The sequence below is a fragment of the Marmota monax genome, unplaced genomic scaffold, assembly GCF_021218885.2.
Source record: "Marmota monax isolate L192 unplaced genomic scaffold, Marmota_monax_Labrador192_F-V1.1 WCK01_AAM20220418_F8-fsc00192, whole genome shotgun sequence".
In the NCBI taxonomy this organism is placed as follows: Eukaryota; Metazoa; Chordata; class Mammalia; order Rodentia; family Sciuridae; genus Marmota; species Marmota monax.
The window spans coordinates 586,185-607,206 of NW_026693786.1; the positions used below are offsets into that span (position 1 = coordinate 586,185).

Consider the following 21,022-nt stretch of genomic DNA (forward strand, 5'->3'; position numbering starts at 1 on the left):
ATATATATCCCCAATGTCTTTTCTTAGCACTTTTTGGCCACTGGTTGCAACATATTCTGGTCTTCATTTACATATTTTACTTATGAATTAAAATCAATAGGCATTCCAATTGATTTGGTCAAGAGGGTGGTCCTAGAAGAGGACATGGCTGCATAAAAAGGACCACCCAGAAATGCTCAAACAGGCACCACATAAACAACAGGATTTGGCTAAGGAAACATAAAAAAAAATGATTCCACACGATGCAAAAAAAAAAAAGAAAGAAAAGAAACAAACAACAACAAAATCCCCAAACCTCTGTCAAAATAAAAGCTTTGGCAATGAAATATCTCTGGACCACTCATAATGGCCAATAGTTGCCTTGGGGCTTCCTACACAAGAACTTGCTCCTTGGTCTCATGCTAAACACCATCAAAGCAATAATGACAGGTTGTCTACTGGGTTCTCATGGATATAAATACTTGTCATGGTTAATGTGGATTATAATCTTGATGGGGTTGAGACATGCCTAGGAAACATGAGTAAAGCTATAAAGGTTTTGTCTCTCATCACTCCAATAATTCCTTAATGAAAGGTCAAAGCATCCCAGGGCCCATTGTATGAACCATGTCTTTCCTGTATTCTGATGTCTGATATCTCTGCCTGGGCTGACCTTGGAGGATTGTCCCTTTCCAGGGCTAAGCAGTTCCCAGAGAAAGTAAACAACTGGCCTGTAATAGTGGATGTCATATCACAGCAACCAGTGCAGACCTACAACTCCAGCTACCTCCTTTATTGACTTCTCACACTATGGGCCACTGTTCACCTACCTGACGCCCCTAGGTCCAGGTATCACCAACCTAGCCCTTATGCCCTGGAGCCTGCTGAAATTACTAAATCTAAGGAATCTGAGTCCTTCTTACTCGGCTTTGCCCATTCCTTTCCTTCCAGATGACAATAAAAGCTCTTGCCTCTCCATTCAAGTTGTGGATGACCTTAGTGCTTGCCCATCTGCTCCCTCACTGGGTGGCATGTCCTCTCTTCTTGAGATCTGTGACAATAAAAAAGATTTTCAATGGCAATAATCTCCTCATTCCTTGGAATCATCATTCCTAAAAAGTAATAAAATCTATATTTTCAGAAAAAGTGGTGCAAAGGAAGAGGGTGCCTTAGCATCACAGTGGGATGGTATGTTCCAAGACTTTTCTTATGGATATTGCAAGCAGGTACCAACAGATTGTGGCATATTCTCAGGCTGTTGCACTTTTGCACTGTGTTACACTTTTGCACTGTGACACTGTCTGGGTGTTGCTGTGGATTTCCACTGAAAATTCAGAAGTTGAAACTTGAGTCCTCCACAAGTTCAGGTCTGAGCTGTGTTACTTGCCTAGATCCAGATTCAAACTCCTGGGGGCACCCCTTTGTTAATACTGACAAGGTCAACTTATAAAAGACTCTTCTTAAGGGCTTCAGGTGTGATTTTTCTCAACTGTTAAGGACAGGATTGGTGAGTACACAGGATGCACTGAGAAGAGATTGGATAAACTACTGCACTGCTATTTTCGACTCATCTCAGTCTGTCCTATGGAGTGGAAAGAGCCCTCTCGGGAGGTTCTCCTGTGTTGTGATCAACACAGAGTCACTATAATGGTGTTAGGTAGCAAGTAGATTTGAGCAGTGGGACCAAGCAGTTTAAAAGTTGAATTTCAGCCAGGTGTCCTGGAGCATGCCTATAATCCCAAGGACTCAGGAGGCCTTGGCTAGAGGATTGCAAGTTCAAGGCCAGCCTCAGCAACTTAGTGAGACTCTAAGCAAATTTGAGACCCAGTCTCAAATGCTAAGGATGTACCTCAGTGGTTAAACACCCCTGGGTTCAATTCCTGGTCCCAAAGACAAAAAAAAAGTTAATTTCTTACATTGAGACTACTTGCTAACTCTCAGCCTTTAAAAATCTCACACAAGGCCATTAAGATCCAGCTTTGGGTTAAAAAGATAGCAATATATCACAACCCATGACTACATGTTATCTTCAGGGTTATTCTTCCTTCTTAGGGCTCAGGAGTTCAGATTCTTTTTTGGATCTGTACCTCCACTGATCAAAAGAATACAAGTTACCCTTATCAGGGCAGGACCCAGATGAAAGAGGGCCTTTGTGACCTTTATGCAAAGATCCCTCAGGATGTCACACAGCTGATTCAGGAACATAAAATTCCCAAATAATATGCATGAACCTCAGTTGTATACTCTGCTTTTCCAGAAAAACAAGGAACTTATGTAAGGACCTGGAGGTTCAAAACACTCTTAAGGACCCTGTCTCTCTTGGAAGTAGATCCAGGCCCCTCACAGCTGAACTGGAACTATAGAAAGAGGCCACCACCTATGCCCAGAGCCACTGGGCCAGAACACAAAGAAACAAACACAAAAGGATTGAGGACTTAAACACACACACACACACACACACACACACATTGTAAAGAAATTAATACTTCAAACAAAAGACAAAACTATGCTCTCCCAAGGAGGGGCTATTAGAGTTCTCTTAGCAAACACTATTTCGAAAAGTAATAATATTGGAAAGGCAGAGAACAAACATGCTGCCTATACACAGTACAGTGGGCACCTGCCCTACCCAACTCTTCTTGTAACCACTTAGAATGTCCATACTGAGTTTCAGCAAAGACAACTACTATGGTTTCAGGCAGCTACAAGTATAAGATACAGAGGAAAAGGGGATAAGGCGGGGGCAGGCGGGGGGTAAGAAAAGACAAGATCCTCCACATAGAAGGGAAAAAAATAAAAGGTAATAAAAAAAATTACATTGGGGAATAGGGTTGTAGATCAGTAGTAGAGTGCTTGCCTCACATGCATGAGGCACAGGGTTCGATCCTCAGCACCACATAAAAACAAATAAGTATAATAAAGATATGTGTCCTCTGCAACTAAAAAAAATTTTTTAAAAATTACATTGGTAAATATTATGGTTTGGATGTCAGTTATCCCCCAAAAGCTCATGTGTGAGACAATACAAGAAGGTTTAGAGGAGAAATGATTGTGTTATGAGAGCCTTAACCTAATCAGTGAATTAATCCCCTGATAGGGATTAACTGAGTAGTAACTGAAGATGGGTATGGAGCAGCTACAGGAGGTGGGTCACTGGGGGTGCACCTTTGGGGCATACATTTTGTATCTAGTTAGTGGAGTCTCCCTCCCTCTCTCTGCTTTCCAATCATCATGTGAGCTGCTTCCCTCTACCACAATCTTCTGACATTATGTCCTGCTTCACCCCAAGGCCTGAGGAATAGAGCTGGCTGACTATGGATTGAAAACTCTGAAACTGTGAGCCCCCCCAAATAAAGTTGTTCTTGGGGCTGGAGTTGTAGCTCAGTGGTAGAGCACTTGCCTAGCATTAGTGAGGCAGTAGGTTCGATCCTCAGCATCACATAAAAATAAATAAAAAGATATTGTGTCCATGTACAACTAAAAAATATTAAATAAATAAACAAATAAAGTTGATCTTGTCAGATCTTTCAGTCAGAGCAGCAAAAAAAAAAAAAAAACTGACTAAACCAGAAATTGGTAACTGAGAGTGGAGTCATTGCTGTGCCTAACCTGACCATTTGGTTCAGAAGCTTTTGGAGCTTTTTGAAATTGGTGGGAGGAATTTTGAGAAACTTAGCAGTGCAATCTGGAAATGTTGTAGCGGAACTTAATGGCCAGTTCTGCCCGGAGCTCAGAAGACCAGAATGGCAATAGAACTGTGCACAATAAAGTCTGGGCTCATGAGGTTTTAGAAGAAAAGGAGAATATTCTTGGCAATTGTACTACAGGCCATTTGTGTAACATTCTGGCTGAGATGTTGTCTGCATTTTGCTCATGTCCTGTGACTTTCTGTGAGGCTGATTTTAAAAGTGATGGACTCCTTTATCTGGTGGAAGAAATGTCTAGGCAGCATAGCATTCAGGCTGTGGCATGGATATTGCTGATAGTTTTTAGCCAAATTTATTTTGATAATTAGAAGCAGAAAGCAGAGCAAAAAGATTTGACTTTAAGGGCCAGGGTTAAACTGAGGCTAAGGAAGTTGTAGTTGTTGTAAAGACATTATTGACCCTAAAGTGCAACATCCGCTAACCAAACCTGCAGGAATGGAGCCAAGACAAGCCAATTAGAAAGGCTACTTGGAATGTCATCAACAGGGCCACAGGGTTGAAGCTATATAAGCCCTTTGGACAGAACATCACCAGGTACCCCAGTCAATTAAACATAAAGACAGGAGCTGAGATTGTGGCTTAGTGGTAGACTGCTTGCCTCACACGCGTGAAGCACTGGGTTCTTTCCTCAGCACGACATAAAAATAAAATAAAGATATTGTGTCCACTTATAACTAAAAAAAAATTTAAAACAAATTCTAAAAAAAAAAAAATGATACCAGATGATACATGATCAGACACCTATAGACCTCAAGAATGGCAGAAAATCTTTCAAGTGGTATTATGTACACTTGAATGTTTCACCTAACTGCTACAAAACATGAATATTCAGTAATAAATTAGAATGAATTAAAATGGTCCAAATTATATTGTTACATTGTGAGCATGTTTATGAAAAAGGAATCCCAATATTATATAACTCTAATGCACCAATAAAAAGTCTTTTAAAGGGCTGGGGATGTGGCTCAAGCGGTGGCGCGCCCGCCTGGCATGCGTGCGGCCCGGGTTCGATACTCAGCACCACATACCAACAAAGATGTTGTGTCCGCCGAGAACTAAAAATAAATAAATTTAAAAAAAAAAAAAAAGTCTTTTAAAGGCCTATAAACATGTGTCTAAACGTTTAAAAGTAATAAATTAACTGTTTTAGTCAGCTTTTTTGCTGCTGTGACTAAATGACCTGACCACAACTGTAGAGGAGGAAAATTTATTTTATGGCTCAGTTTCAGAGGTCTTAGTCCATAGAAGGCCAGCTCCATTCCTCGGGGTCACAGAACAGCATGGCGGAAGAGTGGTGGAGAGAAGCAGCTCACATCATGATCAGAAAACAGACAGGTCTCTACTTGCCAGATACAAATGTATACTCTCAAACCTAGGCCCCCAATGCCACCCTACCAGCCTTCAATTACCACTCAGTTAATCCCTATCAGGGGATTAATGCACTAATTGGATTAAGGCTCTCACAACCTAATCATTTCTTCTCTAAACTTTCTTGCATTGTCTCACACGTGAGCTTTGGGGGGCACACCTCATATCCAAACCATAACATTAACAAATTGTTTAAAAAAAAAAAAAAGAAAAGAAAGAAAAAGAATGTAGTACTGTTACATGCTACAATGTAAATGAACCTCGGAAACATTATGCAATGGAAAGTAGTTACAAAAAGGCCACATACTGATTCTGTTTATACAAAATGTCCAGAATACCCAAACACATAGACAAAGTAGATGAGTGGTTACCAAGCAATGAATGAAGGGGATGATTGGGACTAACTGATAATAGGTACACAGTATCTTTTTGGTGAAGGAAGTGTTCTACAACTAGATAGTGTTGATGGCTACATAGCCAGGTGGGTGTGCTGGGAACCACTGAAGTGTACACTTGGCAATAAACTAGTATAAAAATAAGGGAGTTCGCTAGGTGCAGGGGAACACACCTGTAATCCCTGCAACTTGGGGATCTGAGAGGAGGAATGCAAGTTCAAGACCAGCCTCAGCAATTTAGTAAGACCCTAAGCAACTTAGTGAGACCCTGTCTCAATAAATAAATAAATAATAAGCATTTTTAAGAGCTAAGGAAGGGCACTCTGTAATCCCAGTAGCAGACGCAGGAAGAGTTCAAAAAGCCAGCCTCAGCAACTTAGCAAGGTGTTAAGCAACTCAGTGAGACCCTATCTCTAAATAAAAGACAAAAAAGGGTGGGATGTGGCTCAGTGGTCAAGTGCCTCTGGGTTAAACTTAAAAAAAAAAAAAAAAAAGGAGCTCATTCTAAGTACAATAGTTAAATAATTAAAGTACAATACTTATTTTTTATTTTATGTTTCTGTTATGGGGGAGATGGGTATTGAACCTAGGACGCACTAACAGTGAGGTATATCCCCAGCCCTTTTTACTTTTTATTTTGAGATAGGATCTCATTATGTAGCTTGGGGCCTCAGGAAGTGCTGAGGTTGGCCTTGAATTTGTAATCCTCTAGTCTGGTCACGGGGATCACAGATGTACCCTTCTGTGCCTGGCTCCAATGCTTATTTGCTATATTCCTTCTTAAGTAATAAGACCATTCTTCCTTTTCTCATTTGTGTTCGGGTTTCTGGGATCTTTTGAGTGCACCCTTGTTTTCTAAACTGCGTTGCTTAGAAACCATTTAAAATTTAATTTAAGTACCCCACAAATTAGTCTTTGCACCATTGAAGCAGCATATGACTGGCTGCCTGCCTCCTTGGCTATGTTGTTAACAGAAACTCTAACCCTAAGCCTGGCACCCTTCATACCCACTATGCTCTGGGAAATAGAAAGAGCAACCCACACTTTTCATGGCTACTTAGGCAAAATATGTACCCTCTGACAGACCATAAGAGGAAGAGAGGGTGGCTTCCCCTGGCCTCAGACTTTTGTTAGATGTCATAATACTGCCTAGCCACCTGGGGCCACAGAAAATATGCTTACCAGAAAATCCTTTGGGATTAACTGAGTGAATAGTATTGTAGTTCACATACTATGTGGAAAGCCATAGGCCCACAGGTCAGGCTGCAGCACATGTGAAATTATACTCATTTGAACCTAAACTTCCATCAAAACCACAAAACAACAAAACACACACACAAACTCTAATGGTGGTGGTCCACTTTAAAAGGCTTTGCATATAGCGCCAGCTGCACTGCTACTGCAACTTATTTTTTTTTTTTTTTTTTTTTAAAGAGAGAGTGAGAGAGATAGAGGTAGAGAGAGAGAGAGAATTTTTTAATATTTATTTTTTAGTATTTGGCGGACACAACATCTTTGTTTGTATGTGGTGCTGAGGATCGAACCCGGGCCGCACGCATGCCAGGCGAGCGCGCTACAGCTTGAGCCACATCCCAGCCCCTGCAACTTATTTTTTAAAAGGACATGTTTCACTCCCTTTTCTTCTCTAATCTCTCTTCCTTCCTAATCTCAAGAGGAAAAGGGTTAACTTTCTTCCCCATCCTAGAAAGAATTACTTGTGGGCTAGGGTTGTGGCTCAGAGGTAGAGTGTTCTGTAGGCTTGAGGGACTGGGTTCTATCCTCAGCACCACATAAAAATAAAATATTGTCTCCACCTATAACTAAAAAATAAAGATTTTTTTTTTTTTTTTTTTTTTTGTATAAAGAATTACTTATTTTTGGGCACACACCCACCACAGAAACAAAGTAATCCAGACTTTGGGGCTACCACCAGAAGACCTCAGAAATGACTATCTCCCAAATTAACGAGTGAATTAAAACTCTTGGACAGAAAACATTTGAAATTTAGCCTTTGAATCATCTCTTTAAAAGCCCTCTTGCACAGAATCACAGCCTCTGGGACAAAAGTCCTCTGTGTTTCTCATTTGCTAGCAAAGCAATAAAACTTCCTTTTCCTTTTTCTCAAAATGACGTCCTTGCTATTGGATTGGCATCAGGATAAGGATTAAGCTTTCAGTAACAAAATCACTCTAGTGGGCAATTACATGGTATTTCATTAACTATTGATCATATTCGCTTAGATTTATAAATTGGAACTCTTGTGCACAGGTGATATGAAAAATGGTGCGGCTCCTATGGCAAACAATTTGGTGAATTCTTAGAATTTTAGATGGTTTTGGCTTCTATTTTAAATTTAAGTTGACCTTTCCCATACTAGAAGCAGGGCTTACATGCCCTTAACTCAGCTTCTAGTTCTCCTATCCTCTTAGTTCTTCAACAAGACCATTCCAAAAATCTACCTTATAGACCATCTCCTAATAATCGTCTCCCTTTGCTACAGCTCAAAACAACCTATTTGACTCATCCAGTCATGTTCACATCCCACAAGAACTCTGCAGATGTGCCAAAGAAACTCCTATTCAAGTCACTGTGGCCTCCAGGGAGCTCCTGTCTACTTACTATGATCTATCAATCTTAGCTCCACTCAGGAAACTTGCCTGAATTAAAAACCATGAACGTCAACAAATGTTTTGGCCTTAAGTCAATCTCTGTCTCTCTTGCTCCTCACCTTCTTTTCGAGTGTGCATGTCCCACAAGAATGCACTCTTACTGATGGTCCTGCAAGGTCTGCTGCCCTCTTCTCTTTAGGATTTCTTTCTTTTTTTTTTTTTAATATTTATCTTCTAGTTTTCAGCGGACACAACATCTTTGTATGTGGTGCTGAGGATCAAACCCAGGCCGCACGCATGCCAGGTGAGCGCGCTACCGCTTGAGCCACATCCCCAGCCCTCTTTAGGATTTCAAAATAATAAAACAATAAAAACTGCTCCTTCATGTTTGTATTTGAGTCTGTGTGATTGTGCTGCCTCCTCAGTGTGTTGCCTCATTGAAACACCCCAATCAAATTCACCTCCTGTCCAGGGTTCTCCTACAGAGTGGCTATCCTGGCAAAAATAAACTGGACATGGGTCAGAAATTCAGGCTAACACGTGTTTCCCATTACTAGGGACATGCTGCCATCTATTGGTCTCCAGTGGCACTGCAGCTTTTACCCCTTCTTTTGTTTCATTGGCTATTCATCCCCCCACACCCATCCCCCTATGCACAAACACCTGGTGTGAGTAGCAAAAGGCTTAATTTAAAAGCCAGGAAAACCCATTGTCACCCACAGAGAAGCGCTTAGCAAAATAAAGAAATGTAAATGCACATCCGTTGTCCTTGGGCTCCTCTCAGAGCAGGAAACTTCTTGCAAGCTTGGCAAAAGACTCAGATGTCATAGCCCAAGGAGGGCCTTGCAAACCCAAAAGTGGTCAACTGGGTGGTCCTAGGAGAGGACATGGCTGCATAAGAAGGGGACCATAAACCACGAGAAATGCTCACTACATGCTCCACTTAAACAATAGGAATTGACAAAGGAAGCATCCCAAGACAAAGGGGAAAAGTTTTAGCTGCACAGAAATATAAGCTATTTTAAAGCCTTTACTTAAAAGATGAAGAAGTGGGGGGAAGGGAATGGAGTATAGTGGTAGGGAGGGCTGCTGCTCATTGTCAACAGATCCTTTTCCCTTGGCTCTATTCCTCTTCTCAATTAGAAAAAGAAACTTAAAACAAGAACTTCTGTCAGATAAAATCCTAAAACACATTAAAAAATGTTTAAAGGAAAAAAGGCTGCCACTTAAGCCAGCTACAAAGCAAGGAGAAAAATAAGGGGAACTTTTAGTACTTAGGGATCACCAGGTATAGAGAACACAATGCTAGGACTAGACTACATAAATTACTTATTAAGTCATAAACACTAAAAAAAAGATAAAAGACAAAAATTGTGTGTGTGTATATATATAAAGAAGTTTAATATAAACAATATGATAAATTGTTTTCCAGTAGGAACAAATCATAATTAAAATAAAACAAATTAACCTAGTTTGGTCCAACTGAATATTCAAAATTCATGTACTAGTTTATATACAAAAGATATATTTATGTAATGTATTTATGTAAGAAAAAGGGAAAAACAAAGTGCTGGTTGACTGTGTGTCTAAACACTAACTTTCGAAAAACTACACCAATTGACAAAAATTCACTGGGCTAATAATACTGGGGCTCCAAAAAGGTACACCTGGGATCCCATGAAATTTTAAAATTCTGCAGCTTTCAATCTTCAACAGGTAACTAAATATAATACAGAAAAAAAAACCGGCTATGGCTGCCTTCCCCAAATTTCCCACACTCATAATACTCACTGTTCCAAAAATTTCTATATTGGTCATATATACTCTGACACAAAGAATATACTGAAGTAAGTTTGTGCATCTACAAATTAGCTTGATAAAATGGGATCTCATTTACACTGGGTTAAAACAGTTCAATGGCTCTATTAAGTTAATACAGGACTTTTGAGCATAAAAACATACCTAGCTAATTAAGAAGGACTTGATGCTAGTGTCTGTTTTCTCATTTGACAGGCCAATTTGGTCTTCTTGAATCTGAAATAATAAGCAAGTAAAATGAATAAGAGGGTAGCAGAGGGAAAGAGGGCACACCTGGGACTAAAATGGAGCAAATTACATTCCATGCATGCATGATTATGTGAAAATAAACTCTACTATCAGGTGTGACTATAATGCATTGATACAATCGTTTTTGTTTTTTTTTTTAATATTTTTTTTTTAAATTTTTAATATTTATTTTTTAGTTATCGGCGGATACAACATCTTCGTTTTGTATGTGGTGCTGAGGATCGAACCCGGGCCGCACGCATGCCAGGCGAGCGCGCTACCGCTTGAGCCACATCCCCAGCCCCGATACAATCGTTTTTTAAGAAAAGAAATTAAACGGTGCTTTATGGTGCTTTACCCAAACCTTAATACTTTGATTCCATCCTTAAAGCCTCCCTAAACAATAGTCAATATTATTAAAATCGGAGCTGCTTTTGGAACTCGATGAGGAATCAGGATACGTTAAGAACACCCTCTTCCAGGCAGCTTTGTCTGACACACATACGAAGTACATATAAAGTCAAGGTTTTTTAGTATTTCCTAATCTCAGATGCAACATAGCCCTCATTTAAATGTTCTGGGGCTGGGGATGTGGCTCAAGCGGTAGCGCGCTCGCCTGGCACGCGTCCAGCCGGGTTCGATCCTCAGCACCACATACAAACAAAGATGTTGTGTCCGCCGAGAACTGAAAAATAAATATTTTAAAAAAAAAATTGTCTCTCTCTCTCTCAAAAAAAAAAAAAAAAAATTATAAAAATGTCCTTGCAGGCGGAAGGCAGAGGGCGGGGGAGGAGAGCGGTCTCTGAGTGATTGTGTCATCAGTAGGCGCCGCTCTTCCCCGCCCCCACCCCTGTCCTTGTCGAGAGGCGGGAAACCTACACAGAGGGAGGAGCCTGATGAGCTCATAGCTCCATGGCTGCTGCTGGAGAGTGCTGCGAGCCAGCGAGCACTGGAGAGCAGCCTACACCTCAGTGCTAACCCGGACCAGCGGGCCCCTGGCGTCCCCCTTTTCCCCAGCTCTCCTTCTCAGAAAAGGTGGCTCCTCATGCCCGTAAACAAGCCAGAGCCTTTGTCAGAGCCCTTGCCAGAGCCAGCAGCAGGGCACCAGGGAGGCTGCTACTGCCAGCCTGGACTGGGGACTTCCTCTTTAGTAAGTGGACCCTGAGGAGGGGCTGGGATTTCTGGCTCGGCCTGAGTCACAGCACAAAGATCCACAAGGTGTAGGGAGAGGAGTCCACGTGGCAGCCTCAACTGCTGGAACACAGGGAAAGTGGCGCCAAGCTGAGTCATTGCTTCTCTCCAGTCTGCTGCCTGGAATACCTTCCTGGGCCTGTAGCATGTCACCCTGGATTGTATGATACCTTACCCCAGCTCAGGAGCCACCCTCACTCTGAGTGTGGGGACCATATAAAGAAATAAAATAAAGGTCTATCAACAACTAGAAAAACATTAAAAAAAAAAAAAAAAAAAAAAGTCATGGGCTGGGGATGTGGCTCAGTGATAAAGCATGCTTGCCTAGCATTTATAAGGCCCTGGGTTCAATTCTAGCACCACCACCACCACTACCAAAAAAAGAGAAAAAAAAACACCTTAGGGAAAAAAATCATGACTGTCCCTGTACGAGTGGCACAGAAAAAACATAAATAAGCAAGACACCCAGGAAGAAGAAAGGGAGATGAGCAGAACCAGCCTCTGGTTGTAGCCACACTACCACTGCTTCTTCTCATTTTTGAGCAGGAGCCTTCCACAGTTACTGCCTCAGTGCCAAGGAGGAAGGAAACCAGCACCAGGACTTTTCTCTAAAACAGTGTCTCCACCATCAGCAATATTTCTAAAAGACCTGCCCATTCACCCCCTCCCCTCCGCATTCTATACAAAGACAACAAAAATGAAAACAAACTTGGGCCACGGTTCAAAGGTCCACTCCTTTTCTTTGGAAAAAAAATATGCAAAATCTCAGAATGTACATGTTCCGTGTTCAGCAATACCAACAACTATTAGGGACCTGAGAGCAGCCAATGGCCAAGGGCAAGAACAACACTAGATGAATTGTGTCCAATCAACTACACGCCTCTTCCAAGAATGGCAGAAAATGTTGCAGGTGACATGTACATGTACTACTTGAAATGTTTCACTTAACTGCTACAAAACGTAAGTGATTATTCAGTCATTAAAAGGAGTAAAGGAAAACAGAAAATTGTAATTAATAATTTTTGCATCAATAATTTTTTTATCAAAGGCCCACAAACCACATGCCTAAACATTTAAAAGTCATAAATCAAGTTAATAAACTTAAAAAGTCATGCTGTTTATTTAAATGTCCAGAATAGGCAATCCCATAGAGATTAGGGGTTGCCAAGCAGTGAGGGGAGGGGACAACAGGGACTAAGGGCTAACAGGTACACAGTGTCTTTTGGGGTAACAGAGTGTTCTGGAACTGGATAGTGGTGATGGCGCATGGCAAGGTAAATGTGTTGGGAACATTGAAGGGTCCAGGAAGGTTAAAATGGTTGCTGTTATGTGACATACATATCAGTACAATGCAATAAACATAAGGGAGCTCATTTTAACTTTTAAATGGAATAATGAAACTCCAATGACTATTCCGTGTATCTACAAGGCACTTAAAATTAATATAAGAACTCCACTAGTCACTGTAGATGACTTACCTGTCACTGCTACATTAGTAGAGTTCATGCAGCTTCTTTTCATCAATGCCAAGCTTGTATATGGCTCAGTGTGCTAAAATATTCATTTCTACTTTGTATTGAAATTCTCTGAACATTTACTTCAGAAGTCCCTATCTTTGCAGTAAGCCATGGTTTTAACAAAACTAGGCAAATGCATCAAGGCCAGTGTACTGTCACTTCAAAGCATACCCCAGTCCCACATCCCCCAAAACATGGCCATTTTCCTAAATCTCACCAATGGAGATGATGTGACTTTGTGTGCTGAAGAAGTCTTCACCCCTATGCCAAAATCTTCACCTGGCTTTTCTTCCTGAACTCATTACATAGTCCATGATCCATGCACTCTGTACAAATGTACAATCCTAAACTTCTATACCTAGAAGAAAAACAGGCACAGGTCACAAAAGTTAAAGGAGATTATTTACTTCCTTAGGAGGCACCTGCATCAAGTGCCTTGTCGCTGGGGACAGGATCCCACACTCCCTGATTTTTTGGCCTGCTGCGATACACATTCAGCTTTCCCCATAATCTTTCAGCTATACATTTTAAAATAATGCTAGTGGCCTCAAACATGTGATCCTCTTGCCTCAGCACCCTAGTTGCTGGGATTATAGGCATGCATCACCATGCCTAGCTTGGGTAACATTTTATCTCAGGTAAGACCTTATCTTAGTAATCTTTTCTCTGTTATTATGGTTGAACTCCTGAACTAGGCCATAGCACCCAGCCAAAAGAGTTCTAGAGGTAAGCTCAAGTTATTACTTGCCTTGTTGTTGTTAAAATTCGTCCCCTGACCCAGTGAGGTATGATACTCTTGCACAGCAGGGGCAGGATGATCAGCCAAAAAGAAGGGCAGAAGACCCTATATTCTTGCCCACCAAAGATCCCTCAGGATGTCACACAGTTGATTCAGGAACATAAAATTCCCAGATAATATGCATGGTCCTCAGTTATATACTCTGCCTTTGAGTAAACCAAGGGCCTTATGTAAGGTCCTAGAGGTTGAAAAACACTCTTTTTTTTTTTTTTTTTAAAGAGAGAAAGAGAATTTTTCAATATTTATTTTTTAGTTTCGGTGGACACAATATTTTTTTTTGTATGTGGTGCTGAGGATTGAACCCAGTGCCCTGCGCATGCCAGGCAAGTGCGTTATGGCTTGAGCCACATCCCCAGCCCGAAAACACTCTTAAGGCCCCTGTCTCTCTCTTGAAAGTAGATGCAGGCCCCTCAAAGGTGAACTGGAACAAACTATAGAAAGAGGCCATCACCTATGCCCAGAGCTACTTGGGCCAACCAGGACACAAGGAAACAAACAAAAGGGTTGGGGACTTAAAAAAACAAAACAAAACAAACAAAAAAAAAAAAACAACCAAAAGTTTCAAACAAAACTTTTGTTTGAAAAGAACTGATACTTCAAACAAAAGACAAAATTATGCTGTCTTAAGGAAGGGCTATTAGAGTTCTCTCAGCAAACACTATTTTCTAAAGTCATATTGGAAAGATAGAGGACAAAATAGGCTGCCTATAGGCAGTGCAGCAGGGGCCTATCCCTACCCCTCTTCCTGTAACCATCCTGAGTTTCAGCAAAGACAACAACTGAACACTATGGTTTCAAGCAGCTAGGAATGCAAGAAAAGGAAGGAAAGGAAAAAAAGGAGGGAAAGAAAATAAGTTAAGACAAAATCTCCTACATAGAAAATAAAAGAACAAAAAAATTACGTAAGTAAATATAATATATATTATTTATACTTAACATGTTCATATATATATATGTATATATATACACACAGACACACACAGATTCACAATTTTGCAGAATTTGAAACTCAAATTTTAAAAAATATTTGTTTATGTGGTGCTGAGGATCGAACCCAGTGCCTCATGCATGCTCTACCACTGAGCCACAACTTCAGCCCCTGAAACTCAAATTTTACATACTAACATTTACAGGGCTGGGGATGTAGCTCAGGGGAAGAGTGCTTGCCTGGCATGTGTGAGACGCTGGGTTCGAGTCTTAGCACCACATATAAATAAATAAATAAAATAAAGGTCAATGGACAACTACAACTAAATTTTTTTTTAATTATGTGCTATAAATTGATAGAATACAATTTTTCACATATAATAATAAGCACATATCAACATAGGTTCTGAATTAATTTTAGCATTTGCTAAAATGCACTAATTGACTAAGCTCCAGAATCAATAGAATCCTGGGGCTCATCTATTTATACCTGGATATATTGCTGAAGTTAAACATTATAATTTTAATAAAATAACTACTTTTATAGGAAAAATAGTTATGCCCCATTTTAACTATATAGTTGCTTGAGTTTCCCATGGTCATAGTTCCTATTGCCATAAAATATCCTGCATTGGGCATAGATGCTGTCACAAATTAAAATTAAGACACATATGTAGGCTAAAATGGACTAGAGGACAGAAATAAACTCTTATTCAAATGATTTTTGACCAACAGAACCACTGAATGTAAAGCACGATCCTTTTTCCTTGGAATAGTTAAAATAACTGTGAATGATTAAAAAAACAGAAAAAAATAAAAAATAAGCAGGAGGTAGGAGGATTGAAAGCTCAAAGCCAGCCATAGCAACTTTACGAGATGCTCATCAACTTGGAGAGACCCAGTCACAAAATAAAAAATAACAAAATAATAAAGGGCTGGGGATGTGGCACAATGGTTATGTGCCCCTGGGTTCAATCCCCGGTACCAAGAAAAAAAATTTATATAACAAAAAGTTAAAAAAAAAAATGTTCTGGGGCTGGGACTGGAGTTTAGTGGCAGAGCGCTTGCCTAACAGGCGTGAGGCCCTGGATGCAATCCTCAGTGCCACATAAAAATAAATAAATAAAATAAAGGTATTGTGTCCAACTACAACTAAAAAAATAAATATTTTAAAAAATGTTCTGACAGATTTTTATACCACCACATAGATTATAACTGAACTCTAACAAGTAATAAACTCCACTGATTGACAAAAATTCATGTAATTAATCATAGTAGGGCTCAAATTAAGGTTACATCTGGGCATTCCACTGATTTTAAACCCTGTTTCCTCTTTATTTTGTTTTTTGCTTTTATTGTTGGTGGTGGGATGGGTACTGGGATTGAAGCCAGGGACAAAACCACTGATCTACAGCCTGGGCCTTTTTTATTTTTTGATACTGGGTCTCTCCAAGTTAATGAGCATCTCATGAAGTTGTTATGGCCGGCATTACAGCAGGACTCCAGCACACCTGGCCCGCTATAATCTTAGGTAATTAATTTCATATAGAAAGAAAAGTATAGGTCTTCATTTAGCTTTTGCCTTGATTTAATTTTCCATAGTTAGTCACTGCTTCAAAATGCTCTAATATTGGACATAAATGTTCTCAAAGAAGAAAAATAAAGTCTTTGGTACTTAAAAGTGGGCTTGAGAAAATGGAACCCCATGAATCCTCATTTAAAATTGTTAACATAACCAGTGTAAATTAAAAGAGGGGTCTCAAGTCCTAAAACTCATTATGTTAAAGCCTAATAAATAGGTATAGCTGGGGGTGTTGCTGAGCTGTACAGCATTTGTCTTCCATGTGAAGGTCCTGGGTCTGATCTCAAGAACAGCAAAATTAAAAACTAAATCAATATGAGGCTGGGGATGTGGCTCAAGCGGTAGCGCGCTTGCCTGGCATGGGTGCGGCCCGTGTTCGATCCTCAGCACTACATACAAAAACAAAGATGTTGTGTCCGCCGAAAACTAAAAAATAAATATTAAAAAATTCCCTTTCTGTCTCTCTCTTTAAAAAAAAAAAAGTAAATCAATAAATGCAATAATAAAGGTGATCATCCCCTCTGAGTCTCCATTTGAAAGACAAATTTTGTCTGTTCTTAAATCTGAAATGAATCAATGAGTAGATACAGATACACAAAAAATATAGAAAATAGAGCATGGGTCATGATGGTTTTCTACAAACATAATGCTGTGATCCTATCCACCAATACCTGCTAAACCAATGTCCAAAATTATTATAATTATTAATGCTATTTAATCAACCATAAGTAAGATTTTTAGATTTGGCTAATCAATTCTGTTTAGTGCCTGTTGAATCAGGCTTTCAGCTGCAGGTTGCATACACCTTCAAAGGGACACAACATACCTTTGGTAGAAGGCTGAACATGAAGTACATCAACATCTTTTTCATTATGCAATTGGCAGACATGATGTTGATGATACATAATGTAGTCCAGGAACACTAGTACATTAATGACATCTCCTTCCAAGGAGATTCATCTAACACATTTACTAAATATATAAAAGTCCAATATCTTTTAAATTTTTTCAATTATGTTGGCAATACATTCCTCATTTACAAATTTTACTTATGCATTAAAATGAACACTCGCTCCCTTTAGAACATTAAGAAAATCCTTCATGATAAAAACACTAGGAACTGGGCTGGGGATGTGGCTCAAGCGGTAGCGCGCTCGCCTGGCGTGCGTGCGGCCCGGGTTCGATCCTCAGCACCACGTACAAAGATGTTGTGTCTGCCAAAAACTAAAAAATAAAAAAAAATTAAAAAAAAAAAAAACACTAGGAACTGTTTTCATGCTTATATAAGTCTCTGGACCACTCAGGATAGCCAATACTTGTTCTAAGACTTTGTACGCAAGAAATTGTCTCTCTTGGTCTCATGCTATGCACCAAACAACCAATGACTGACTGCTTACTGGATTCTTCGAAGATTTGAGGCTCTCACAGACCCTGAGCCCAGGACCCTCATTAGCCAGCTTCCCATCATGAAAATTGCACCCCACAATCTTGACATGGCTACAGAGCCTCATTAAGACAGCGTATAGCCAGGTGTGGTGGTGCACACCTATAATCCCAGCAATTTGGGAGGGTGAGAAGGAAGATTGCAAGTTCTAGGCCAGTCTCACCAATTTAGTGAGGCCCTAAATAATTGAGAAAGATTCTGTTTCAAAATAAAAAAGGGCTGGGCATGTAGCTCAGTGACAACGTGCCCCTGGGTTCAATCCCAACTACCCTACTCCCCTCAAAAAATACAGGATACAACCAAATCTAGGCCCTCGGATATATTCCACCCGAACATTAGGGTGTCCTCCCTTCTCCTCAGTGCCTTGCCACATGTCAGAGTGTTGAAGGAGGATATCTGTACCTCAGATCCCTGAACTACATGGGAAACCTCTTGGTATAAACTGAGTGAATACTAATAGGAGTTCACTGAATACACATACAACAATTTTCACCATCATATGATACAGAGCTTAATGGAAAGAATTCCTTTCCATCACTTAAGTAGGACGTCCCTCATAAGGGACAGGACCCAAACAATGTACTTGGCCAAACTTCAGGCAAAAATCTTAGCACTGGATACCCTGCTCAAGATATAGTCCCGGGAAGGATGTGGCTCCAGCGGTGGCGCGCTCGCCTGGTGTGCGTGCGGCCCGGATTCGATCTTCAGCACCACATACAAAACAAAGATGTTGTGTCCGGCGAAAGCTACAAAATAAATGTTAAAAAATTCTCTCTCTCTCTCTCTCTCTCTAAAAAAAAAAAAAAAAAAAAAGATATAGTCCCATCTACACATTTATTACAAAAATTGTGTCTTTGAAGATAAAAACAAAACACTATGAGAACCTCTTGCCTCAGATGCCCAAAATATAAAGCAAAGTCAGAAGCTTCCACATATACTAAGGATTGAATAAAAGGCTTCATGAATAATCATTATTACTTCAGAGTTATTGACATTATTCATAGTAACAAGACATTCATTCCACTTAAAATGTGCACTGCTGAGTTCTTTTGTGTGTGTGTCAAAGGGGGTGGTGCTGGGGATTAGAACCCAGGGCCTTGTGCATGAAACATACGCTATATCCCCAGCCCTGCAATGCTGAGTTCTTGATAAGAACATTCAATAGAATCTTCGTTGTCCTTCTAGGTCACAGATACCTGGTTTAATTTGTATACATAATAACCTGCTCAATATCTATTTTTGAAATTATAATCCAACAAATAAACTGATACATTTCTATTTCGTCCCAGGCATTAACCCAACTTTTATTATCATTATCATTATCATTATCATCATTATTTGTGGTACTGGGATACCAGTTACCACCAGTCCTACTTATTTTTATTAATATTTTTTTTTAGTTGTTCATACACCTTTATTTTATTTATTTGTATGTGGTGCTAAGAATTGAACCCAGTGCCTCACACATGCCAGGCAAGTGTGCCACCACTGAGACACAGCTCCAGTTCCCCAGTCCTACGTTTTAAAATGTTTTTATTAGTGCATTATATTTACAACATAATAGAGGGGTTCATTTTGACATAATCATTTGTTCCATTTCAGTCCCCAGTGCTTCCTCTTTCCCTCCCCTCCTCCTGCCCACATTCCCCATCCTCTACTGGTCTTTCTTCTATTTATTTATTGTTTTTTAAATTGGTGCTTTACAGATATAGATAAACGTGGACTTCAGTGTGGTATATTCATATGTACATAGCATAATTTTGCAATTTCATTCTGTATTTCTTTCTTTTCCCTCTCCTTACTCCCCCCATTCCCCTTTCTCTAGTTTACTGATCTCCCCTCTATTTTAATGGGATCCATCCCTCAGTCCTTTTTCCCCCGTTACTTGGCTCTAGCTTCCACATATGAAAGAAAACATTTTACCCTGAAATTTCTGAGGCTGCCTTATTACTCTTAGCATGATGTTGTCCAATTTCATCCATTTACCAGCAAATTCCATAATTTCGATTCTTCTTTATGACTGAGGATACAGGGTCTCCCTCAGTTGCTCATGCTGAACTAGAATTTTAAACCCTCCTGCTGCAGCCTTCAGGGTTTCGGGGTTCACAGACATGCACCACCATGCTGGCTCAATCTTTACTGGCATCATACACACCTACCCTTCCATACCTACAGAAAAAAAAAAAAAAAAAAGGTCACCAAACTTAAGAGAGATTCTTTCTTTCCCTAGAAATCAACCTGTATCACATAAGTCAACCCCTTGTTGCTGGGGACAGGATCACACACTCCCTGATCTCTCTGCCTGCTACACACCTTGAGCTTTCCCCAAGGTCTTTCAGTTGGCATCTCCAAGCCTCAGCACCTGAACACCTTCTCTTTACACTTATTGTCTCTACCAGTGAACCACAACTGCCTTACATCTAAAAGTGATGCTGAGGCACTAAGTTTTAGTGAATTTTTGTAACTGTATGTGGCCTGAACAACTCTTTTAAGTAAATGTATAATTTCTCACATCAGAAGCAGGGCTTACTCTTGTCACAGATTCCAGTTCTCCACTCCCTCCCAGGTCCTTATTGTGATCTATCCAGCTTTCTAGTACATGAACTCACCTTCTGGTAATCACCACCTTAAGGGACAGCTCAAACAACCTACTTGACTCACCAAGAGACCTCCACATCCCACATGTGCCTCCATGGAATTCATACCTGCTTAGTTTAAACTCACAAATTAGAACTCTCCTCAGGAAATCTGCTTCTAAGGATGTGCACCCCAGTAAGAGCTTGACCCTCAGGCCAGTCCCTCTCCTGTACCACTCAATCCCAGAACATCATGCCCTTCTTATTGGCCCTGCATAGTGTACTGACCTCTGTTCTCTGGGATTCAAAATAAATGCATGTATTAAAATATCAAACTAAAGCCTATAATAGACAAAATTATTATTTACAAATTAAAAGTGAAACTAAACTTAAAAATTTGAAATAAAATTCTGTTGCTGTTATTATTTCATATGAATTTTATTTTTATTTTTTCTGCTGCTGCCTCTGTGTCTCCTCTGACCATCAAATATCCCATCTTGAAATTTATTATGAAACATTAGTCCATTGCCTAAGTATCTTTCTTTTAGAGCAAACAACTCTGGAAATCCCTTGCTCCAAAGAAACCCAAATTATCAAGGAAAGCCAGGTGCGGTGGCGCACATCTATAATCTCAGCAGCTGGGGAGGCTGAGGCAGGAGGATCAAGAGTTCAAAGCCAGCCTCAGCAAAAGCAAGGTACTAAGCAACTCAGTGAGACCCTGTCTCTAAATAAAATACAGAATAGGGCTCAGTGGCTGAATGCCCTTGAGTTCAATCCTCAATACCCCCAAAAAAATTATCAAGCAAAATCACAAGACTCTAGTTTATATAAACTAGGTACACAATATAAAGTATCACAAGACACTGCTTATAACTGAGTCAC

At 40.0% G+C, this 21,022-nt stretch overlaps 1 long non-coding RNA gene across 2 annotated transcripts in view; it reads right to left on the reverse strand.

Annotated features, from left to right (window-relative positions):
• Positions 1-21,022, reverse strand: part of LOC124105083 (uncharacterized) — a 73,876-nt gene that overhangs the window by 43,091 nt on the left and 9,763 nt on the right. For both annotated transcript variants that reach the window (XR_009228423.1, XR_009228422.1), the window contains 4 exons: positions 19,488-19,733; positions 13,030-13,170; positions 10,021-10,092; positions 903-1,030 (listed from right to left, as the gene is read on the reverse strand). This is a non-coding gene — a long non-coding RNA (uncharacterized LOC124105083). The remainder of the gene's footprint in view (positions 1-902; positions 1,031-10,020; positions 10,093-13,029; positions 13,171-19,487; positions 19,734-21,022) is intronic.